Source organism: Zea mays, chromosome 1 (assembly GCF_902167145.1).
Source record: "Zea mays cultivar B73 chromosome 1, Zm-B73-REFERENCE-NAM-5.0, whole genome shotgun sequence".
Lineage (NCBI taxonomy): Eukaryota > Viridiplantae > Streptophyta > Magnoliopsida > Poales > Poaceae > Zea > Zea mays.
The window spans coordinates 109,135,224-109,161,130 of NC_050096.1; the positions used below are offsets into that span (position 1 = coordinate 109,135,224).

Here is a 25,907-nt window from a genome sequence, read left to right on the forward strand (position 1 = left end):
AGGAGGACATCGTAGGAGATCACCACAGGGATTCTCGGACAGTCCACACTTTGGAATTGAAAGGGATAGCAATCACAGAAAAAAAGTTTTAAAAATGGTGGTAGGTGAGTGCGAGTGAGGCAAATGAGGTGGAAGAGGTCAGACGGCGACGGGTTATATTAAAAGACCCCTCGCGGACGGTCCGCGCGACACGACCGGACGGTCCGCGACCTGGTAGAGGCACACAATCTGCACGGCTATCCGGATAGTCCTGCAGCCGAAACGCCGGACGGTCCGCTGTCAGGGGCGGACGGTCCGCGGCCTGACAGAATGACTGCCAAATCCTGTGTAGTTAACATAGATTTTTACAAATGATAGACAATGTTATTTATCATATGATCTGTATAGAGAAGCTTATATATAATACACCTGAGCGAATAATCTTTTGCACATATAAAATTATTCTCATGCAATAAAAGTAAGTGATCAAAAAATAGAAGATAACAATCATCAAAAATGACAAAAATGTCTGTACTCATGTTCAAGCAACATTCGAGAGATCAATTATATTCATTTCACTCCGCAACTTGCAAAACCTTGCTTCATCTAGCGGCTTTGTAAAAATATCATTCAGTTGATCATCTGTGCCAATAGAATAAACAGAAATATCTCCCTTGCCAACATGATCTCTTAAGAAATGATGCCGAATATCAATATGCTTTTTTCTTGAGTGTTGAACAGGATTTGTAGCCAATTTTACAACACTTTCATTATCACACAAGAGAGGAACATTTTTGAATGAAATCCTATAATCCAATAGGGTTTGTTTCATCCATAGTAATTGAGCACAACAACTATCGGCCGATATATATTCTGCCTCAGCGGTGGATAGAACAACTGAATTTTGTTTCTTGGATGACCATGAAACAAGAGACCTTCCAAGAAATTGACAACATCCTAATGTGCTTTTTCTATCAACTTTACACCTCACATAGCCCGAATCCGAATAACCAATCAATTCAAATTGAGCACCCTTAGGATACCAAAGACCAATATTGGGGGTATGCTTCAAATATCTGAGAATTCTTTTGGCAGCCTTCAAGTGAACATCTCTAGGTGATGCTTGAAAACGAGCACACGTGCAAACACCAAACATAACATCAGGCCTAGATGCAGTAATGTAAAGCAAACTACCAATAATTGAACGAAAAAGTTTTTGATCAACAATGGTACCTCCCTCATCTAAATCAAGATGACCATTTGTTGCCATAGGAGTCTTAATAGACTTTGCATTTTCCAATCCAAACTTTTTGAGCATATCCTTCAAATATTTAGATTGACTTACAAAGATTCCATCTTTCAATTGTTTGATTTGAAGACCGAGAAAGAAGCTCAATTCTCCTATCATGGACATTTCAAACTCATTTGACATCATTTTACCAAATTCATCACAGAATAGCTCATTAGTTGATCCAAAAATAATATCATCAACATAAACTTGACAAACAAATAAATCTTTACCAATTCTTTTAGTGAATAGAGTAGTGTCAACTTTCCCAATTTTGAAGTCTTTGGAAAGCAAGAAATCCCTAAGCCTTTCATACCAAGCGCGTGGAGCTTGCTTAAGCCCATAGAGAGCTTGTACACGTGGTTAGGTCTTTTGGGATCCTCAAAACCGGGAGGTTGTTCCACATACACCAATTCACTAATCTTACCATTCAAGAAGGCGCTCTTAATATCCATTTGGTAGAGCTTGATATTACGAGCACAGGCATAGGCGAGAAGAATTCGAATGGCTTCCAATCTTGCCACGGGTGCGAATGTTTCACCAAAATCCAATCCTTCTACTTGTGTATAACCTTGTGCCACTAGTCTTTCTTTGTTTCTTATCACCAAACCATCTTCATTATGCTTGTTTCGAAATATCCATTTGGTGCCAATAACATTGTGATCCTTTGGTCTTTCAACAAGCTCCCAAACTTCATTACAGGTAAATTTGTTTAATTCCTCATGCATTGCATTCACCCAATCAATATCAAGTAGAGCTTCATCTACACGGTTAGGTTCAATACAAGAAACAAAAGAGAAATGCTCACAAAATGAAGCTATACGAGATCGAGTTTGAATACCTTTACTTATATCACCACAATTTGATTTGGTGGGTGATCTTTTATGATTGAATGATGAATTCTTGACGTAATTTGAAAATCACTGGTTGTATTTTGAGGAGAAATTCCATGACCCGAGATGTCTTGAACATGATCATCCTCAACTTCATCATTATGTTGATTTTGTTGAATGTCCTCATTCATAGTTGAAGAGGATGGAATGACAACCATACTATCATCATCATCTTCTATTGGCTTTATTTCACCGATAGCCATAGTTTTCATAGCATTTCTAAAATGAACTCCACCAACATCATTAAGGTTTTTATTTTCATCTTGAGAACCATTTGTTTCATCGAACTCTACATCATATGCTTCTTCAATGATTCCATGAGTTTTGTTGAAAACTCTATATGCCTTGCTATTTGAAGAATATCCAAGAAGAAAACCTTCATCACATTTTTTCTCAAATTTAGAGAGTCGACTACCCTTTCTCAAAATATAGCATTTGCAACTGAACACCCTAAAATAAGAAATGTTTGTCTTTCTTCCAATAAGCAATTCATAGGGAGTCTTTTTCAAGAGCTTGTGACAATATAATCTATTTGATGCATGACAAGCGGTATTAATGGAGTCTAGCACATTATATTCAGCTAACATAGACCTAGCCATATCAATAAGAGTCCTATTTTTCCTCTCAACAATTCCATTTTGTTCCGGTGTGTATTTGGAAGAGAATTCATGTTTAATGCCCTTATCATCACAATATTCATCAATTCTAGCATTTTTGAATTCCGACCCATTATCACTTCTAACTTTCTTGATGTCAAAATCAAATTGATTTTGGGCCAATATAGCAAATGACTTAAAGGTTTCAAATACATTTGATTTAACTCGAAGAAAATAGACCCAAGTAAATCTAGAATAATCATCCACAATTACAAGACAATAGGAATTACCACCAATACTTATGAAAGATGTTGGTCCAAAAAGATCCATGTGAAGTAATTATAATGGTCTATGAGTAGACATTTGACTCTTGTACGGATGAGTATTTGCCACTTGTTTCCCAGCTTGACATGAACTGCATAATTTGTTCTTTTCAAATTTCACATCCTTCAACCCTCGAACTAAATCATGCTTGGATAGTTGATTCAATTGTTTCATGCCAACATGACGAAGTCTCCTATGCCATAGCCAACCTAGTGAAGACTTAGAGAATAGACACGTTGTAAGTTTTGCCTTATTAGATGAAAAATCAACAAGATAAAGATTCTCATGTCTAAAACCTTTGAATATTAGATTGCTACCATCAACACTTGAGATGAGAACATCATCAATGGTAAAGTTATAAGTAAAACCTAAATCACATAGTTGAGCTACTGATAGCAAATTAAAGTTAAGAGAATCAACTAATAGTACGTTTGAAATGGAGTGATCATTTGAAATAGCTATTTTACCCAAACCTTTAACCTTTCCTTTGCGATTGTCTCCAAAAGTGATGCTATCATAGGATGAGCAACCTTCCTCATTCATTTCGGTGAACATTCTCATATCACCAGTCATATGTTGAGTACACCCACTATCCAATACCCAATGATTTCCTCCTGCCTTGTAATTTACCTACAAAATGAAATCAATCTCTTTTAGGTACCCAAATTTGTTTGGTTCCTCGGATGTTAGTGACCAAGGATTTTGGCACCCAAATTTCTTTCTTTTTGGTACCAACAATTGAAGTGCCAACAAATTTTGCATGTACACCTTTTGCATTATGTGAAAGGACATAACAATGCTCAAAACATGGCAAGGATACATTTTTGAATTTAGGACAATTTTTCTTGACATGACCCTTGTGGAATTTGTGACACACTTTGTCACATTCTTTCACAAACATGGTCTTTTGCTTAACAAAAGCATATTTTCCTTTCTTAGGAAGATATCCAAGACCTTCACGATTAAGTGAGCAACGTTGACTTCCCAAGATAAAATCAAGTTTAGCTTTTCCACCATATGCTTTTTCTAAGTCATGAGTTAGAGTATTTACTTTTTCTATCAAAATCTCATTTTCCACAAGAATGTTAGATTTATCACAACTAATATCATCATTTTCAAGAGAGATTTTACATTTGTCACAAATGAATTTAGTAGGTTGTGAATCACTTGTAGAGCTATCAAATAAGTCACAAGTGACTCCAACATCTTTGGTGACCACCACAACTTCATGCTAAGACGTGAGTTTTGAGATTTCACAAGGCTCTCACAACTTTTAGATTGTTGAGAAGTCTTGAGCTCCTCAAAAGACACTTGAAGATTTTTGTATAGTTCCTTCAAGGTCTTAAATTTTTCTTTTTCTTTGTGCATGTAGTCATCGGCCTCACCCAACATTCTAACAAGATCATCATAAGAATATCCATCATAATCAATACCATCAATGTCATCATCATCATCAATGTCATTTAAGTCGGTTATGATTTTTACCTTAGCATCTCCTTTCGCCATAAGACAATGAGGAGATGAGAAAAGTGAGGGAGCCTCCTTGATTGCAATTCCGACATTTAATTTAGAAGAAGAATCATCATCATCCTCATCCGAACTTGCATCTGAATCCCACTCAACTAGATAGGCTTTGCCATCCCTCTTCTTGTGGTTGAACTTCTTTTTCTTCTTATCATCTCCATCCTTACCTTTGTTCTTCTTGTTTGGACAATTCATGGCAATGTGACCGGGTTCCCCACATTCAAAACATTTTCTATCATTGAAGACATTTCTTCTTGATGTTTGTCCCTTTCTAGGTTGACCCTTCTTTTTCCTCATGAATTTGTTGAATTTCTTCACAAAGAGAGCAAATGCCTCATCGCTTTCACTTCCATTTCCTTCATCTTCACTTTCTTCTTTTTCAATTGCCTTTGAAACTTTAGCTTTTAGAGCTATTGATTCCCCTTTCACCTTTTTAGCCAAACTCATAGCTTCGGCTTGAGATTTCTTGAATATGTCTTGAGTAAGAATTTCTCCCAATACTTTGGTTGGAGAGGTAGTGGTCAAATCACTCCTTACTAACATGGTCACAATAGTGTCATATTTTTCCGGAAGAGATCTAAGGAACTTGTGAGTGAAATCCACATCCGGTACAGTAAAACCAAGTCCCTTGACCTCGTTCACTATTTCATTTAAGCGATTAAACATGTCGGATACACTTTCATCTTCCTTCATGAGAAATTGTTCAAAATTTCCTTTGCATACATATAACTTTGCACTCTTCACAATTGTGGTTCCTTCATGAATTTTCATTAGCTTTGTCCAAATCTCATGAATGGTTGTGAGATTTTTGATGCGGTTGAACTCATTTATGTCTAATGCATCATAGAATACATTCATTGCTTGATCATTGGTTAGAATATTCTCATGATCATTGGGAGACGGTTCATCTTCCTTCAATACAAGAAATCCATCTCTGACAATATGCCAAATCTTCCCCCGCCATAGCTTTATGATGCATTGACATTCTTATTTTCCAATAGTCATAATTGTTCCCATCAAAATGCGGTGGCTTCCCAATGTGCACATTGTTGTTATTAGCCATTTTGTCCAACTCCAGGATGATAAAATCCATAATCAATGGAGTCCTTGCCTCTGATACCACTTGTAGGATCTAGGACAGTGGCTAGAGGGGGGGGGTGAATAGACGGTTTTGAATAAAATGAAATACACTCGACAAATTTAATTAAAACAACAATGAATGAAAATCTTTCTAGCCTTGATGAACCAATTAAATGCAACTAGCAATCTAATCTAATGCCACTAAGGTAAACAATATATAAGTTACCAACTACTTGTAAACAATGTAAATTAGTTGCGAGAAAGACACCAAGATTTATCCCGTGGTATCGGTGATTTGTCGTTCACCCCTAATCCACGTTGAGGTGGAATTCAAGCTCTCACTTGCTCCTTTACCAAGACACGACTTGATCTTTGAGCCAAATGGACAAGAACTCACTCAATACCTCGATTTCACTAGTGTCACCTTTGCCACTCTAGCGAGGTAGGCGCAAACCTCTCACAATCAATTTCGCGGCTCCTCCACAATCTTCACGGAGAGCTCGACGAAGACAACACCCAAGCCGTCTAGGAGACGGCAACCTCCAAGAGTAACAAGTCGATGATGCTTGCTCGGTGTATCACCTAGTGCCTCAAAGATTTCAACGGATGCGAATGCTCTATGGTGTCTTAATCACTCACTAGAATGTGATCTCAATCAACTAGTGTGAGTGGTTGAGTGGGATGCTCACAAATGAGTTCAATGTCTGCTAGAAATGGCCAAGAGAGCCCCCACACACAAGCTACCCTTCTATTTATAACCCCTCTCCTCATATATAGTTGTTATGAGCAATTTACATAGTTTCTGCGTACACGCGGACGGTCCGCGCCCTAGGGCCAAATGGTCCGCCGTACCAGTAACGACTATATCGACCGTTTGAACCCTGTCAGAGTTGTCAGAAAAGCCAAGGTCGGATGGTCCGCCCACTGGGGCCGAATGGTCCGGAACCTGACAAACTTGAGTAACAGACAGCCTGAAACGTCTCAGTAAAACGAGCGGACGGTCCGCCAATCATGGCCGGACGGTCCGCACAAGGACCACTTACTGTCTGACTAAAAACCTCGGACGGTCCGTAGTACAAAGTCCTAAAAATACACTGTCCCTGCCCAAACTCGATTTTCCTTATGCGGACGGTCCGCCTGCCAGGTTCGGACGGTCCGGCACAACGAGGCAGGGACAAACCTCTCTGGCAGAGTCACGGACGGTCCGGCCATCTGGCCCAAACGGTCTGCCGTCCTCAGGGAAGCATGTTTTTGCGCTATCTCAAGAAAAACTTAATGTTGAAATCCGTAGCGCTGTTACCCCCTTATACACATATTATCGTTTATACTCTATGAGGCACTAAGTCATACACCATTCAAGTTCATTTACTCCTCTTAATAGTACTACTATCTATCCTACTAATCCAGTCAGTTTCTTCTCTAAACACCTGCTGACCGGCAAAAGCGAAAACCTATGTTTTACCTTTGCCTTCACTCGATCCACAATCAATGGTTATGATTCCTCAAGAACTTTGTTGTACCTTATGATTCAGTCCTGCAATCTTATCACTTGAGGAACTGTTAGTCCGCAACCGGTTGTCATTAATTACCAAAACACCACTTAGGGGCCTAGAGAATTCACAGCTGCCACCCCATGTTTGGTGCCCAAGTTTTCCTGGGGCCCTTCGCCGGCGACGAGCTTCACCCGGTACGTCCTCCCCTTATCTTCCCTTACCGCTGTGCGAAACTGAGCACCCAAACCCTAACTTACTCTCGTTCTCGGATCTGTAGTAGTAGTAGTATGGTGCTCTCGTCTTGCGCCGTCAAACTTCAGTTATTAGCTATATATCTCGGCAATTGCTGGCATCGTCCGTGTTATACTGAGCCTGTGGGGAAATCTTCTCTAAGTTGCCCACTTGTGTTTTTGATAATTTGACTAGCTGACCAGGGCACCAGCTCGTCTTCAATGAGGTAGACTTGATTTGCACCTGTACCTCCAGTTTCCCTTTGCCTGTTGCTATTGGGGATTCGACTAGCTCAATGAGAAAAAGTCTTGTCCTCGCGTGTGTTCCTACTGAATTAGCTAACTGCGTCTTTAGTGAAAAGTCAATTTTTAGTTGGTCGGTCATGGACCAGGGTAAAGATCCTAGCTTTATAAACTTGTAGATGCATGTCATGCGGCCATTCCATTTGATTTGCTGACGAACAGCTCTCAACGATAGGATACACTACTATTCAGTTAGCCATAGGTTGTTTCACTACAGGTATTTTGTAACAAGTCATTCCTTGGATACTCATCATTATGTATATCTCTAGTTAACTTCAATCTGTTCTTGAAATTGCGGTCTAACAAAACTCAGTAGAAATGGAGTTCTTCATAGAGTACGGAGAGGCAAGCCAGTACCAGATCCAAGAAGTCATTGGTAAAAGGAGCTACGAAGTAGTTGCTACAACTGCGGACACCCGCACCGGTGAGCGGGTTGCTATCAAGAAGATCAATGATGTGTTTGAGCACGTCTCGGATGCCACATGCATACTGCGGGAGATCAAGCTCCTCCGGTTGCTTCGTCACCCAGACATAGTCGAGATTAAGCACATCATGCTCCCTCCTTCTCGGAGGGAGTTCCAAGACATCTATGTTGTTTTTGAGCTCATGGAGTCGGATCTCCATCAAGTGATCAGGGCGAATGATGACCTCACCCCTGAACATCACCAGTTTTTCCTGTACCAACTTCTTCGAGCTCTCAAGTACATACATGCCAGTAAGTATATTAGCTAGTACCAACCACATGGTACCTATCCCATGTACCAAGACAGATTTTATATTTGTCAGACTGTTGTGGTTCATCTGCTCATGGTTATCTAGTTTGTTGTTATGATATATTATGATAATGTGCTCCTTGCGGTCTATATTGGTGCAGCTAATGTATTCCATCGTGACCTAAAGCCCAAGAATATACTGGCTAACGCGGACTGCAAACTGAAAATATGTGACATTGGACTTGCCCGTGCATCATCCAATGATGCCCCTTCAGCTATATTTTGGATAGTAAGACGCTTGCCATTTTATGGAAGCATTCATGTTCCACTTTCCCGTTTTTAATGTGCTTCTGCTTTTCTATTTGAAGGATTATGTTGCAACAAGGTGGTACCGAGCACCTAAACTATGTGGTTCCTTTTTCTCCAAAGTAAGGTCTCCTTCTCTTGTATGACATCAAAGTTAATATTGTTAGAGCACTATGTATGCACGTGCATATTGAAGTTCCTAATGCAAGAAGTGGTCAATTGTGTAGTGCATCATATTTCCCTTGTAGTGAATATTCTTGTAGTATACTCCTGCAATTATGTATTCTTTATTTTCTTGTAGTAACCTATGATGAAAACTGAGGTGTATAGACATGATTATGTTCCAAAAGCCTTATGTTACAACTATCCGAATTCTGACATGTTTTTATTCACATGCAGTACTATCGGCGTTTCGACCCCGGGGGGTCCCTGGACCGACGAGTAAATTTGTCGCTGCGTGTCCCAGCCCAGATGGGTTGGCGGAAGATGGAACACAAGGGGAAAGCGCGGCTCGTGTTATCTCGCACCAGGGGGGTGCGCTCGTAGTAGGGGTTACAAGCGTTCGCGAGAGAGAGAGAGTGAGCCCGTTCGTCAGCTCGTTCCCCCGCGCGACCCCCTCGCATGAAGGCCCTGGAGCTCCCTTTTATAGATGCAAGGAGAGGGTCCAGGTGTACAATGGGGGGTGTAGCTATGCGCTAACGTGTCTGGCAGAGAGGTGCCTGAGCCCTGTGTACATGCCAACGTGGCTGTCGAAGAGGTGCTAGAGCCCTGTGTACGCGGTAACGTGGCCGTCGGAGAAGTGCCTGAGCCCTGTAGAAGCACAACTGTCGGTGCTGCTAGGATCTTGCTGACGTCTCCTTGCTTCCGTAGGGGGCTGAGAACCAGCGTCGTCATGGACGCACGCGGGGACCCATCATTACTTGTTACCGGGGCGAGCCAGATGGGACGCCGGTCTTGTTCCCCCGTAGCCTGAGCTAGCTAGGGGTAGAGTAATGATGTATCCCCTGTGGCGCGGTCGGTCCAAGCTCAAGGTCGGGCGAGGCGGAGACTTCCCCTGAGGCTGAGGCCGGGGTCGGGCGAGGACGTGATTCCTCCTGAGGCCAAGGTTGAGGCCGAGCCCTAGGGTCGGGCGAGGCGGAGACCACCTGCCGAGGCCGAGGTTGAGGCCGAGCCCTGGGGTCGGGCGAGGCGGAGACCTCCTCCCGAGGCCGAGACCTATGGTCGGGCGAGGCGGAGCTTCCTGTTGCGCCTAAGGCTGAACTTGCTGTTGTCAGCCTTGCTTGGGTGGCTGGCACAACAGTCGGAGCGGGGCGAGCGGCGCTGTTTTCCTGTCAGGTCGGTCAGTGAAAGGGCAAAGTGACTGCGGTCACTTCGACCTTGCCGACTGAGGCACGTGTGTCAGGATAAGGTGTCAGGCGATCCTCGCATTGAATGCGCCTGCGATACGATCGGTTGGTGAGGCGATTCGGCCAAGGTTGCTTCACAATGAAGGCTGCCCGAGCTGGGCTTCGGGCGAGTCGAGGGTGCGCCCGTCGCTTGAGGAGGCCCTCGGGCGAGGCGTGAATTCGTCCGGGACTACTGTTCCCACCCGAGGCCAGGCTCGGGCGAGGCGAGATCTCGTCCCTTGGTAGACAAGGCCTTGACCTGAACCGCACCCATCAGTCTTCGCGGTTTGTGCTGATGGTGGTTACCAGCCGTGTTTCGGAGTGTTGGGGGTACCCCTAATTACGGTACCCGACAGTAGCCCCCGAGCCTCAAAGGGAGTGTTGGTACTCGCTTGGAGGCTTTGCCGCACTTTTTTGCGAGGGGACCGGCCTTTCTCGGTTATACTTTGTTCCGGTGGGTGCGCGCGAGCGCACCCGCCGGGTGCAGCCCCCGAGGCCTCGGAGGAGTGGTTTGACTCCTCTGAGGTCTTAATGCCTTTCGTGATGCCCTGGCCGGCCTAGTTGTTCCCTCATGCGGCCTGGCCGTAGCTCGGGTGCATGGTCAGGTTCCGAGTTTTTAGGCTGGTTTGTTGACGCTGTCAACGGTTTGGCCGTAGCCGGGTTTGCGAGAGCAGCCCCCGAGCCTCTGCACGGAGCGAGAGGACAATCAAGGACTGTCTCGACTTTTATTATATGCCCCTTCGTCGCCTTTCAACAAGGAGGAAGGGGGGAAAGCGCCATGTTGCCCTCGGAGGGCGCCAAACATGGTGTCTCCAGTGAGTTGCTAACGGGTGATCTGAGTGGACGTCCGTGCCCCGTTCGTTAAGGGTCGGCTAGTGGCCCAGAGGCGCGCTCCAAAAGTACCTGCAGGTGATTTGCCGGACCCGGACCCGTTCGATAGGGTCTGAGGGCTCAATGCCTCCCTCTGGTGGGATTCGGTTACAAAATCGCTCCTGCTGGTCTCGGAAATGTCCTAGGGTACCTCAGGAGCGTAGCCCGAGCCCCGGCCATGTAACGGACGTACCCAGAGTCATCCCTCGCTTTGTGTGCTCTGGGGCGGCTATCGAACCCTTTCGAGGGGCCAGCCTTCGAACCCCTAATCAGTAGTGGGAGCGGAGCCCGAGTGCTCTGGGGCGGCTGTCGAACCCTTACGAGGGGCCAGCCTTCGAACCCCTGATCAGTAATGAGCTTGAAGCCCGAGTGCTCTGGGGTGGCTGTCGAACCCTTCCGAGGGGCCAGCCTTCGAACCCCTGATTAGTAGGTGGGCTCGGGGCCCGCTTCCTTCGCGGAGAAGGATCCCTTTCGAAATATCCCCTTTCCTGGTCCCTATAGCAAGAGAGAGAAAGGGGAAAAGGAAAAGGATATGAATTTTAAATGGTGTGGCGCACCTTTTTTGACGCGGTCACCATGGTGGAGGTGAAACGACGCCCGCTTCGCCTGCCAAAGATGTTGCTTGCCCTGCCAAGGAGTTAATGCGATGGGACGAGCGATTCACGGGGCGGCCGTTGCGCGTGCACGAATCGTTCGAGGAACGGGCGTTTCGCCTTCGAGTTCGAATTTCGCGGCGGGTTCGGGCGAAGTTTTGAATGGATCTCGCCCGGGCCTTTATATACCCGGAAGAGGGGCCGGCGGTGGTTCTTTACTCTGCCATTTGCGCTTGCCTTCAGCTTTGGTTTCCGCAACCTAAGAGAATAGCCAGAGAAAAGAAAACCGTGCACCTCCTCCGCCTCCACCCCCTTCGTTCAGCGATGGCTGACAAGGTGACCGTCGTTCCGCCGCGCGATCCGTGGCCTTTCTCCACCGTCACGGTGGACGATCTGGAGGCCCTCGTCGCCGATGGTTTGCTCCGTCCCCTCCCCGGTGACCCGCAGCCGGAGTGGATGGCCCCTGCGAGCGAGGCCGACCCGACTCCTCCGCCGGGGTATGTGGTCAGTTTCGTCTCCTTCTACGAGCGGGGGTTCAGAGTGCCAGCAAGCCGTTTCATGCGGGCGCTCCTGCACTACTATGGGGTGGAGCTGCACAACTTCAACCCCAACTCCATTGCGCAAGCGGCCATCTTCGCGGCGGTTTGCGAGGGTTTTTTGGGGATTGACCCCCACTGGGATCTGTGGACCCATCTCTTCTCCACGGAGCTCTTCGCCTTGACGACGGGGGAAAAGAAGGTCCGCATGGCAGTGAGGGCCGGTGGCTGCACACTTCAGTTGAGGCAGGGGCGCGCGTAGCAGTACATCCCCGCCATCCTTGTGTCTTCGAACAAGGGGTGGCAGCGCCGGTGGTTTTACCTCCGGAATGACGACGAAAGGCTCCCGTCGTTTTCTCAACGAGTGGTGACTGCCGCCGGCAGCAACTGGCGCTGGGGGGCCACGCGCGAGAAACAGGAGAAGCTCCAGCCTCTTCTGGAGGCCTTGCAGAGGTTACGAGATGGGGGTCTTACCGCCGCGGGGGTCGTCGCCGCTACCCATCGCTGGAGGGTGCTTCTTTTGGCGGAGCGGCAGTTGCCGCTTTCGGAGATGAAGCTGGGGGTTGATTTGGAGGGCTCGCAGATGTCCTCGGCTTCCCTCTCCGCCGCCGACCTCCGCAGGTGGGTAGCAGGTACGGTAGGGAGGCTAGATGCCGGTGCCCTTACCCAGCCCATGATGCGTCCCGAGCATGGGTACGTGTCCCTGGTGAGTGTTCGCTCCTTCTCCTATTTTGCGTCGAGTTGCCTTTGATTCTTACCATCGGGATTTCCGTTCGTCTCTAGGGGTTGCAGTTTTACAAGCCCTCCCTGCCACCGGTCCCGGAGGACGCGGTGGACCGAGCCGTGCGGAGGGTCGCCGTGGAGAAGAAAAAGGAGAAGAAGGACGCGGAAAAGGCCCGGGCCCGTGAGCGGATGCGGGCTCGGGAAGCCTTGGAGAGGCGCCGTCGGAGGCAGGAGAGGGACGGGCTCCCGAGGGAGCCGTTGCTGGAGACGTCTGACGACGATGACGATGATGATGACGAGGGCGACGACATGGCGACCCGTCTTGGCCTCAGCGTGGATCTGAGGCTAGGCAAGGGGTCGCCGAGCCAGCCCCCAAGTGGGTTGGCATCATTAGAATCTGGGGTCGGGACATCAAGGTCCCGGTCCGAGGAGCGGGGGTAGGCTGAGGGGGTACTTGACCCCTTGGCCGAGGTAGTTGAGGTGACTCCGGGGAGTCAGGCCAATCCGCCTGTCCCCCAAGAGCAGTCGCCCGTGCCGGCTACACAGGAAGTTGGTCCTTCGGCCATCGTGACGACGCCTGGGTAGGCCGCCTCTTTGGCGCCTCGGGCACCCGAGGTGGAGGCGGCGCCGGAGTCGGCAGCGAGGCTACCCTCGGCAGCGCCTGCAAGGGTCGAGGCCCGAGGGGCCTCCCCGCAGGCACGATTGGCCTTGGTCCGGAGTGGGTAAGTATCCGAGGATACCTCTGCTTTGGTTTTTTCCTCTGTGTGTCTTGATCTTGTCTTCTCTCCTTCTTTCAGCAAACGGAGGCAGGGCTCGGCCGGTCTGGCCCCCCGGAAGGCCCTCAAGACAGTGCCGGCTTCTGCAGCCAGTGCCGTAGCGCACCATGCTGGTTGGCTGACCTCTGCACAAGACGCCCTCGAGCGGGGGGCCCAGGCGGCACAAGTTGCCATGGGGCAAGCCTCCTAGGCTGACCCCTCCATTGGGGCGACCATCATGCCGGGGGAGGCTGCTGATGTGGCCGCGGCCCCAAGCCCACCTGACGTGTTGCCAGCGCCGACATCAGCTCCTGCCGAGGCCGTTGCTGATTTGCCCGTGGAGCCACCCATCGCCACTGATGTTGGGATGGCTAAGGTGCCGCTGCTCGAGGTCATCCCCGACCTCCCCAGTCTCGGCCATAAGGAGAGGACGACCGCCGTTGCCGTGGTCGGTGATCGGAGGCCCACCTCCTTAGCCGAGGGGAGGCCCAGTACGTCGACATCGATGGTACCCGATGCGTCGATTGCAGGGGGTCCCAACGCCTTGGAGGAGGGGCACGCCGAACCATGACCCGTCTTGGGGAGCGACGACCTTATCCCCACGCGGCGCAACCCCAACGAGTGGTGTGGGCAGGCGCTCCGGTTCTGGAGCTGCGGCGCCTCGGAACCCCTCCTCGTCCTCAACGATGAGCGGGAGGAGCAGTCTCGGGATGAGCTCCGTGAGTATGCCGAGGCGGCGATGGGGTCGCTTCGGTCGACCATGGAGATCCTTTCTAGGGACGTTCCCAGGGTCCTCCAGGTAAGGATTTTAGGCATACCCCTTGCGTGACCAGGGCATTCTTTGTAACACCCTGCTTCCCTTCCTCAGGAACTGGCAGATGTGAGCACCGCCAAGTCACTGTTCATCCGCCGCGAGAGTGGCGTCTGGGGTTCGCTGCGGTCCCAGAGGGCCGCGCTTGCCGAGGCTAATGAACGCCTCGCCCAACGGAGCTCCAAGGTGGGGGACCTTCGGCTGCTCTGTGATGAGCTGGAGGCGGAGGCAGCGGCGGCTCGGACGGAGGCGCAGCAGCGGCAGCTGGAGCTTGGCCAGGTCATTGGCGAGCGGGACCAATCTCGAAGCCAGGCTACCAAGGCTGTAGGCCGGGCTGAGGCCCTTGGGGGTCAGCTGGCCGAGGTGTCTGCTCGGGCCGGAGCCCTTGCAGAGGACCTGGCCGTGGCCGTCCAGTCTGCTCAGTCCGCCCAAGCCGTAGCCTCGGAGTAGCGTGCCCAGGCCGAAGGTACTTTTCGGCCGCTTTGTGACTCCGATTTAGCTTCATTCTTCAACTCATGTCTGAAGAATTTTGTTCGGCTGTCTATAGAGTTCGAGACGGCTCTTAATGAGTCCGTCAGGGCGCTTGCCCAGGCGGCTGAGTAGAAGGAGGCCGACCGCGTGGCCATGTCTGAGGCTATCTCGGCCTTTTGCCAGGCCTTTGGCCTCGATGACGTCCCCTCGGGTAGCTCCCCCAGAGTCACCTGCGGGTCTTGGGCGGCCATTTGCGCAGCAGACTCCGCGAGGCGCTGCATCACGGCGTTAGGCAGGCCTTCGCCGTGCTCGCTTCCCACTACGACGTGGATCTGGAGCGGGTCAGCGAGGGGTACTGTCTACCCGATGAAGATGAGGCTGCATTAGCCGAGGTTCAGAGGCTTGACGCGGCCGTCGCGGGCCCAAGCACGGTGCTGGCGTCCTCCTTCGAGGTGGAGATCCTTCCGCTCGTGTCGCCGTCTGGGGCCGGGCCAGATCTTGCCGAGGGTGGAGACGACATCGAGGGTGGAGACGATGCCGAGGGTGCCGCTTCTCCCCTGGGCGATGTCTGATTCTGCTGGAGCAGTTTGTTTTGGAGTATGCATGTGTTTTTCACGGCCGCTAAGGCCTAAACATCTTACTGTCGTGTTATAAAGCTGCGTTTCCTTTCCTCTCGTTTCGAGTATCTAGACTTGTTCATCGGTAGCAGAATCGCTTATCCGAGCAAGAGTTACTTTTCGCGGAAGGTGACGAGTGAGGTATCCGTATTCCGGAGGCGTAGGAGTCCCTCGGCTCGGTCAGCCTTGCCGCTTACGTGCACTCTTACTCGCTTGCAAGATTCTGTTATCGATATAGTCGGAAAGCATGAAAGTCGTTTTGGTAGAAAACTTTTCCGAGGAAAATTTTGACGCAGAGGGGGTTCCCCCCTTCTAGCCCCTGAGGGTGGGTCGGGCTTTGCCGAGGCAAGGCTGACCCTTCCTTGACGGTTAGATTTTATTTGTGTATGTAAAGAGAACGAGGTATATGAACAACTTGAAACATCTTAAGGGTAGAAGCGACGTAGCTGTTGGATGTTCCAAGCGTTGCTGTAGATCTCGCCTTGATCGTTGGCCAGCTTGTATGTTCCGGGCTTCAAAATCTTGGCGATGATGAACGACCCTTCCCAGGGAGGAGTAAGCTTGTGGCGCCCTCGGGCGTCCTGCCGCAGCCGAAGTACCAAGTCTCCCACCTGGAAGCCTTGGGGTCGAACCCCTCAGGCGTGGTAGCGTCGCAGAGACTGCTGATACCGCGCCGAGTGTAGCAAGGCCACGTCCCGAGTCTCTTCCAGCTGGTCCAGTGAGTCTTCGCAGCTGGCCTGGTTGCTTCGGTCGTCGTACGCCTTTGTCCTCGGGGAACCGTATTCTAAGTCTGTGGGTAAGATAGCCTCGGCCCAATAGACTAGAAAGAACAGCGAGAAACCCGTGGCTCGACTCGACGTCGTCCTCAGACTCCAGACCACCGAGGGTAGCTCTTTCATCCATCGCTTGCCAAACTTGTTGAGGTCGTTGTAGATCCTCGGTTTAAGTCCTTGCAAAATCATACCGTTGGCACGCTCCACCTGCCCATTCGTCATGGGGTGAGCTACGATGGCCCAGTCCACACGGATGTGGTGGTCCTCGCAGAAGTCCAGGAACTTCTTCCCAGTGAACTGTGTGCCATTGTCGGTGATGATGGAGTCCGGGACCCCAAAGTGATGGATGATGTTTGTGAAGAACGCCACCGCCTGCTCGGACCTGATGCTGGTTAGGGGTCGGACCTTGATCCACTTGGAGAATTTGTCGATGGCGACCAGCAGGTGCGAGAAGCCCCCGGGTGCCTTCTGCAAGGGACCGACGAGGTCCAGACCCCACACAGCAAACGACCAGGTGATGGGTATTGTCTGTAGGGCCTAAGCGGGCAGGTGCGTCTGTCTCGCGTAGAATTGACACCCTTGGCAGGAGCGTACAATCCTAGTGGCGTCGGCCACCACGGTCGGCCAGTAGAAGCCTTGTCGGAAGGCGTTCCCCACGAGGGCTCGAGGTGCTCCATGGTGACCGCAAGCCCCCGAGTGTATTTCTTGCAATAGTTCATGTCCTTCGGCGATGGATATGCATCGTTGGAGAATGCCCAAGGGGCTGCGGTGGTAGAGCTCCTTTTCATCCCCCAGTAAGACGAACGACTTGGCGCGCTGCGCCAATCGCCGAGCTTCAGCCTTGTCGAGGGGTAGCTCTCCTCGGAGGAGATATTCTAGGTACGGGGCCTGCCAGTTTGGGTTAGGTGTGACCCCATTCCGCTTTCCCTCGACGCGTAGGGCCTCACCCTCGGCAGCCGAGGATATCTCAGGCTGGGCCGAGGCCTCCTCGAGCTCGGGCGTGCCGTCGATCTTGACAGAGGGTTGATGTATGTCTCTGGAGAAGATGTCCAGGGAATCGTTGTCTGCCCCGAGGCTATTTTCGCCAGCTCATCCACAGTCTCGTTGTACCGTCGAGCGATGTGGTTGAGCTCCAGCCCGTAGAACTTGTCTTCCAGGCGTTGAACTTCATCGCAGTAGGCCTCCATCTTCCGGTCGCAGCAGTGGGAGTTCTTCATGACTTGGTCAATGACAAGCTGCGAGTCGCCACGAGCGTCGAGACGCTGAACCCCAAGCTCGATGGCGATGCGCAACCCATTAACCAGAGCCTCGTACTCGACCACGTTGTTTGACGCCGGGAAATGGAGGCGCAACACGTAGCAGAGATGTTTCCCGAGGGGTGAGATGAAGAGCAGGCCAGCACCTACTCCTGTTTTCATCAGCGACCCATCGAAGTACATGGTCCAAAGTTCCGGTTGGATCGGAGCTGTTGGCAACTAGGTGTCGACCCATTCAGCCACGAAGTCCGCCAAGACTTGGGACTTTATGGCCTTCCGAGGAGCGAACGGGATTGTCTCGCCCATGAGATCCACTGCCCACTTTTCTATCCTACCCGAGGCCTCTCGGCACTGGATGATCTCCCCCAGGGGGAAGGATGACACCACAGTCACCGGATGAGACTCGAAGTAGTATCGCAACTTTCGTCGTGTCAGAATTACTGCGTACAGTAGCTTCTGAATTTGCGGGTTGCGGATCTTGGTCTCGGATAGCACTTCACTGATGAAGTAAACCGGCCTCTGGACGAGCAGTGCATGCCCTTCTTCTCGTCTCTCGACTACGATCGCGGCGCTGACCACATGAGTGGTTGCGGCTACGTAGATCAAGAGGGCTTCTCCCGTAGCGGGGGGCACCAAGATGGGCACGTTTGTAAGGAGCGCCTTTAAGTTTCCGAGGGCTTCCTCAGCCTCAGGGGTCCAAGTGAAGCGCTCGGCCTTCCTTAAGAGGCGGTACAAGGGTAGGCCTTTTTCGCCGAGGCGCGAGATGAAGTGGCTCAGAGCCGTAAGGCATCCCATGACCCTTTGTACTCCTTTCAAATCTTTGATAGGCCCCATGTTGGTGATGGCCGCGATTTTCTCTGGGTTGGCCTCGATGCCCCGCTCGGAGACGATGAACCCCAGTAGCATGCCTCGGGGGACTCTGAAGACACACTTCTCGGGATTGAGCTTCACGCCCTTCGCTCTCAGACACTTGAATGTCGTTTCAACATCGGAGAGGAGGTCGGAGGCTTTCCTCGTCTTGACAACGATGTCATCAACGTAAGCCTCGACCGTTCGGCTGATGTGCTCTCTGAATATGTGGTTCATGCACCTTTGGTATGTTGCACCCGCATTCCTCAAGCCAAATGGCATAGTAGTATAACAGTACATGCCAAAAGGTGTGATGAAAGAAGTCGCGAGCTGGTCGGACTCTTTCATCTTGATTTGGTGATAACCTGAATAGGCGTCGAGGAATGACAGGGTTTCGCACCCAGCAGTGGAGTCCACAATTTGATCGATGCGAGGCAGAGGGTAGGGAACCTTCGGACATGCTTTGTTTAGACCAGTGTAGTCTACGCACATCCTCCACTTCCCACCTTTCTTTTTCACAAGCACAGGGTTAGCTAACCATTCGGGATGGAATACCTCTTTGATGAACCCTGTAGCCATCAGCATGTGGATCTCCTCGTCTATGGCTCTGCGCTTCTCTTTGTCAAAGCGGCGCAGGTGCTGCTTCACCGGTCAGGCTCCAACTCGGATATCCAGCGGGTGCTCGGCGAAATCCCTCGGTATGCCCGGCATGTTCGAGGGACTCCACACAAAAACTTCGGCGTTTGCGCGGAGAAAGTCGACGAGCACTGCTTCCTATTTGGGGTCGAGCTCGGAGCCGATCCGGACTTGCTTGCAGGTGTCGTTGCTAGGGTCGAGAGGGACGGACTTAACCGCCTCAGTCGGTTCAAAGTTGCTGGCATGGCGCTTCGCATCAGGCACCTCCCTGGAGAGGTACTCCAGGTCGGCGTTGAGGGCCTCGGACTCGGCGAGGGCCTCAGCGTACTCCACGCACTCCACGTCGCATTTGTACGCGTGTCGATACGTTGATCCGACAGTGATGACCCCGTTGGGGCCTAACATCTTGAGCTTGAGGTACGTGTAGTTGGGGACGGCCATGAACTTGGCATAGCACGGTCTCCCCAGCACCGCTTGGTAGGTTCCTCGGAACCCGACCACCTCGAACATGAGGGTTTCCCTGTGGAAGTTGGAGGGAGTTCCAAAGTAGACGGGCAGATCGAGTTGTCCAAGGGGTAGGACGCGCTTCCCGGGGATGATCCCGTGAAAGGGCGTCGCACCGGCCCGGATCGTGGACAGATCGATCTCCAAGAGCCCGAGGGTCTCGGCGTAGATGATGTTGAGGCTGCTGCCTCCATCCATGAGGACCTTGGTGAGTCTGGCGTTGCCGATGACGGGGTCGATGACGAGCGAGTACTTTCCTGGGCTCGGCACGCAGTCGGGGTGGTCGCCTTGGTCGAAGGTGATGGGCTTGTCAGACCAGTCTAGGTAGACTGGTGCCGCCACCTTTATCGAGCAGATCTCCCGGCGCTCCTGCTTGCGGTGCCGAGCCGAGGCGTTCGCCACTTGCCCACAGTAGATCATGAAACAACCGTGGACCTCGGGGAACTCCTCTGCCTTGTCGCCCTCCTTCTTGTCGTTGTCTTGGCCTTTGCCACCTTCCACCGGGGGCTCGGCCTTATGGAAGTAGCGCTGAAGCATGACGCATTCCTCAAGGGTGTGCTTGACGGAACCCTGGTGATAGGGGCATGACTCCTTGAGCATCTTGTCGAACAGGTTGGCCCCTCCGGGAGGCTTCCAAGGGTTCCTGTGCTCGACGGCAGTGACAAGATCTGCGTCGGCGGCGTCGCGTTTCGCTTGCGACTTCTTTTTTGCCTTCTTCTTCGTGCCACGCTGGGCGGATGCCTTGGGGACGTCTTCCTGCTGGCATCCCTGAGGCTGCTTGTCCTTCCGGAAGATGGCTTCGACCGCCTCCTGACCAGAGGCGAACTTGGTGGCGATGTCCATCAACTCGCTCGCCTTGGTGGGAGTCTTGCGGCCCAGTTTGCTCACCAGGTCACGGCAAGTGGTGCCGGCAAGGAACGCCCCATTGACATCCGAGTCGGTGATGTTGGGCAGCTCGGTGCGCTGCTTCGAAAACCGTCGGATGTACTCTCACAGGGATTCACCTGGCTGCTGGCGGCAGCTTTAGAGATCCCAGGAGTTCCCAGGGCGCACGTACATGCCCTGGAAAGTTCCAGCGAAAGCCTTGACCAGGTCGTCCCAGTTGGAGATCTGTGCGGGAGGCAGATGCTCCAGCCAGGCCCGGGCAGCGTCGGGGAGGAAAAGGGGGAGGTTGCGGATGATGAGGTTGTCGTCGTTCGTCCCTCCCAGCTGGCAGGCCAGTCGGTAGTCCGCAAGCCACAACTCCGGCCTTGTTTCCCCCGAGTACTTGGCGATGGTAGACGGGGCCCGGAACCGGGTCGGAAACGGCGCCTGTCGTATGGGCCGGCTGAAGGCTTGCGGACCCGGTGGTTCGGGTGAGGGGCTCCGATCCTCCTCACTGTCGTAGCGTCCCCCACGCCTGGGGTGGTAGCCTCGGCGCACCTTCTCGTCGAGGCGGGTTCGACGGTCGCGGTGGTGGCGCTCGTTGCCGAGGCGATCCGGGGTTGCAGGCGTCGCATCTCGCGTGCGCCCGGTGTGGACCGAGGCCTCCCGCACGAGTCGGGAAGTTGATGCGCGATGCTCCGGGGGGTACCCTTGCTTTCGAGAGGCAGAGCTCTCGGCCCGTCGGACCGCGACATCCTCCAGGAGATTCTTGAGTTCTCCCTGGATACACCGCCCCTCGGAGGTGGATGGCTCCGGCATTGCTCGAAGCAGTATCGCCGCTGCAACCAGATTCTAGCCGACCCCGCTGGAGGCCGGGGGCAGCCTTGCCCTGGCATCATTGACGATACGACGCTGGACGTCCCGGGCCTGATGACGCGCTTCTCCGGCGAGTGCTCGGCCTGCCCACTCCTGCTCGATGTTTTGCCGGAGCTGCACAAGTTGCCCTGCTTCCTCGTCGAGCTTGGCCTACATCTCGTGGATTTGCTCGAGCTGTGTGTCCTGACCCCCCGCAGGGACTGGGACCACAGCTAGCTCCCGCAGGATGTCAACGCGAGGCGCAGACCCAGGGGGATCGTCATCCTCTGGCATACCGAGGTGGTTGCCTTCGTCGTGACCCCCTAGATCGACGTGGAAACATTCGCGACTTGGGCAACAACCCTCGTCGTCAAGGCTATGGCCATCATCGGAGCAATCAGAGAGGTAGTAGTCACATGCGGTCATGAAGTCTCGCATGGCACTGGGATTACCGAGCCTGGAGAAATCCCAACCAGAGTCGAGCTCGTCTTCTTCCTCGGAACCCGGGGGCCCGTAGGTTGAGACGGCCGTCAGTCGGTCCCAAGATGACCACATGTGGTACCCCGGAAGGTTAGGGTATGCCTTTATGAAAGCGCTCACCGAAGCAGGGTCGCTTGGTGGATCGAAGCTGAATCTAAAAGGCACAAGGTGGAAAACGGACGGTACCTATTGATCGATGGACGGTGACAAAGTCGCGTCGGGGACGGACTGCACCGTTATCTCAGGTACGAGGCTAACGCTCAGCAAGTCCTTCGCGAGTGTGCTGGCGTCATCTGTCCACTTGGGGTTGGCACGTTGCGGGGAAACGACACTCGTCGTTGTCTCAGGCGCGAGGACAATGCCCGACACGTCCCCCGCTGGGGTGCCGGCGTCGTCGACTAGCTCGACAGCCGACGGGATGCCGCCTCCTGCCTGGCCACGGTTGCCCCGTCTCCTCCTGCGGCGAGGAGGGCGGTGGGACAAACCCGGATGCTGCTCTTCCGCCACGGGGGGAAGACGTCGTCGAGTTCGCCGCCGCCGGGCGAGCTGACGACCGTCGTTGTCGCTGTCGCGCTGCGGGGGGAGGAGTACCATGTCGTAGCTGCCGTCGAGGGACATGAACTCGAGGCTCCCAAAGCGGAGCAGCGTCCCGGGCTGAAGAGGTTGCTGGAGACTACCCATCTGGAACTCAATGGGAAGTTGTTCATTAACACGCAGCAGGCCCCTACCTGGCGCGCCAACTGTCGGCGTTTCGACCCCGGGGGGTCCCTGGACCGACGAGTAAATTTGTCGCTGCATGTCCCAGCCCAGATTGGTTGGCGCAAGATGGAACACAAGGGGAAAGCATGGCTCGTGTTATCTCGCACCAGGGGGTGCGCTCGTAGTAGGGGTTACAAGCGTTCGCGAGAGAGAGAGTGAGCCCGTTCGTCAGCTCGTTCCCCCGCGCGACCCCCTCGCATGAAGGCCCTAGACCTCCCTTTTATAGATGCAAGGAGAGGGTCCAGGTGTACAATGGGGGGGTGTAGCTATGCGCTAACGTGTCTGGCAGAGAGGTGCCTGAGCCCTGTGTACATGCCAACGTGGCTGTCGGAGAGGTGCTAGAGCCCTGTGTACGCGGTAACGTGGCCGTCGGAGAAGTGCCTGAGCCCTATAGAAGCACAACTGTCGGTGCTGCTAGGATCTTGCTGACATCTCCTTGCTTCCGTAGGGGGCTGAGAACCACCGTCCTCATGGACACACGCGGGGACCCATCATTACTTGTTACCGGGGCGAGCCAGATGGGACGCCGGTCTTGTTCCCCCGTAGCCTGAGCTAGCTAGGGGTACGGTAATGATGTATCCCCTGTGGCGCGGTCGGTCCGAGCCCAAGGTCGAGCGAGGCGGAGACTTCCCCTGAGGCCGAGGTCGGGGTCGGGCGAGGACGTGATTCCTCCCGAGGCTGAGGTTGAGGCCGAGCCCTAGGGTCGGGCGAGGCGGAGACCACCTTCCGAGGCCGAGGTTGAGGCCGAGCCCTGGGGTCGGGCGAGGCGGAGACCTCCTCATGAGGCCAAGGCCTAAGGTCGGGTGAGGCGGAGCTTCCTGTTGCGCCTGAGGCTGAACTTGCTGTTGTCAGCCTTGCCTAGGTGGCTGGCATAGCAGTCGGAGCGGGGCGAGCGACGCTGTTTTCCTGTCAGGTCGGTCAGTGAAAGGGCGAAGTGACTGCGGTCACTTCGACCTTGCTGACTGAGGCACATGTGTCAGGATAAGGTGTCAGGCGATCCTTGCATTAAATGCGCCTGCGATACGGTCGGTTGGTGAGGCGATTCGGCCAAGGTTGCTTCACAACGAAGCCTGCCCGAGCTGGGCTTCGGGCGAGTCGAGGGTGCGCCCGTCGCTTGAGGAGGCCCTCGGGCGAGGCGTGAATTCGTCCGGGACTACTGTTCCCACCCGAGGCCGGGCTCGGGTGAGGCAAGATCGCGTCCCTTGGTAGACGAGGCCTTGACCTGAACCGCGCTCATCAGTCTTCACGGTTTGTGCTGATGGTGGTTACCAGCCGTGTTTCGGAGTGTTGGGGGTCCCCCTAATTACGGTACCCTACAAGTACACTCCTGCAATTGATATTTGGAGCATTGGGTGCATATTTGCTGAACTTCTCACTGGAAGGCCACTATTTCCTGGGAAGAATGTTGTACACCAATTAGATATTATAACAAATCTTCTTGGGACTGCATCATCTGAGACTTTATCCCGGGTACTACATCTCAATTTTTTCTGTGTCACTGTTGCCCAAACCACCTATTATATCATTAAAGTAGCTAATGTTTTCTAACAAGACTCTGGGCTTGTTTTTGTACAAGAGCTAATTACTAGCTAGCTAAAAATAGCTCTAGTGCATCCCAACAAAAGAGCTAATAGATGGACTATTTTTTAGCCAAATCTTGAACTAGTTGTAGCCAACTAGCTATGCAACCATAGGTAATTTGAGCTATTTTATTTTTCAGCCCTAATTAGTGTGTGTATCCAAACAGTCCCTAAGCAAAGGATCTATGTGAATATAATATTAATGCACCATTTTATCAACAAAGTCCATTGCAAGCCACTGAAATATTTCCTTCAGGCCCCATTTATTTGTTTATTTTGTGATGTCTGCTCCTTCTAGAGATTCCACATGTGGAGAAAACATCCATAATGTTGTCTAAGGTCTTTACAGATTCGAAATGAGAAGGCCAGGAGATATTTGAGCTGCATGCGGAAAAAATATCTCGTGCCCTTTACTCATAAATTTTGACATGCTGATCCTTTAGCTCTTCGTCTTCTAGAGCGTTTGCTTGCATTTGATCCTAAAGATCGGCCTACTGCAGAAGAGGTGAACTCAATTAAAATATGTTTTCTTTTTCTTTCATTAGATCTGCTTTCCATAAAAACTTGTCACATATATATGCATTTTTGACATTATATTATTATTTTATCGTACTTCAGGCTCTAGCTGATCCATACTTTGCATCCCTTGCTAATGTGGAACATGAGCCATCAAGACACCCGATTTCTAAACTCGAGTTTGAATTTGAAAGAAGGAAGCTGGCCAAAGATGATGTTAGAGAACTGATCTATCGAGAGGTAATGAGCAATAGCTTCTAATATATTTTCCTGTTTGTGTAAACAAGTGCAGTCACTGTGCTTGAGTATTATTATTATTTGTCTATAATACGCATGCAGATTTTGGAGTATCATCCACAGATGCTGGAGGAGTACATGAAAGGCGGAGAACAGATTAACTTCTTCTCTTTGAAAAAATCATCCCTTCTGGCATGGGTACTATTATTTTCAATTAACACAGTAGCTATGTCTTAATCTTTTTATGCTAATTTGAATATTTTATTACGCTCAATTACCAGATCTTGCGTACGCTCCACGTTGTAAACATGTAGACTACTAATTCTACATTGTTTATGTTATTCCTTTTTATGCTTTTATGTTGATTTGAATTGGTCCTTTTATTTTAAATTATAAGCAGCCTGGTTTAGGATTCATGAAACAATTACAACAGAAACCGTTCTTCAAGTAATTGGATGGAGAGGGGATTATAGCCATGGGCATCAGCAGGGGATTCAGTGTAGCATGGCTTTAGATTAACGATTTAGTTGAAAAGAGAGTTGAGTTTTAGTGTAGCAGGGTGTGTATTTTTGCACCTTTTCGTCGTAATCTGATCTTCTAACTCAAGAGATTTTTCTTTTGGTAATCTGATCTTCTAACTCAAGTGTGCATTCAGTTTAGACTGTAGGTTATGTTAGTGATAACAAGCTAGAAAAGATGATCATATTAACAAGGAAAGATCATATTAATAGTTCATGTTACGTTTGGAGATATGAATCTCGATGGTTTTCTCCAAATTAGGAAAGCTGGAAGAGCCTTTTGAACTCACTTTTTTTTGCTAACAATGGTGTTATGGTGGAACATAGTTTTGCGTGTATGTACCAACAACTAAAATGTAAACACGACATTATCATAGTTGAGTACAAGAATAATATCTCTTATATCTTATTGTAAAATCTAAAACAGTTCTCCTGTAGATGTTTAGCTTGCATTTTACGCTACAATTACCTCGGATCACTTGTTGTATTTTACACCATTTTACGATATTTCTTGATGCATTTTATGACAACCTCGTGAACAGAGAGATATATTTGGTCTACATTCGTTATTATGAAACAGATGAATGATT

General features: G+C 51.0%; 1 pseudogene; it reads left to right on the forward strand.

Annotated features, from left to right (window-relative positions):
- The first annotated feature begins 8,007 nt into the window (after positions 1–8,007).
- LOC103637758 (mitogen-activated protein kinase 12-like) lies at positions 8,008–25,113 on the forward strand (annotated as a pseudogene).
- Positions 25,114–25,907: the final 794 nt, after the last annotated feature.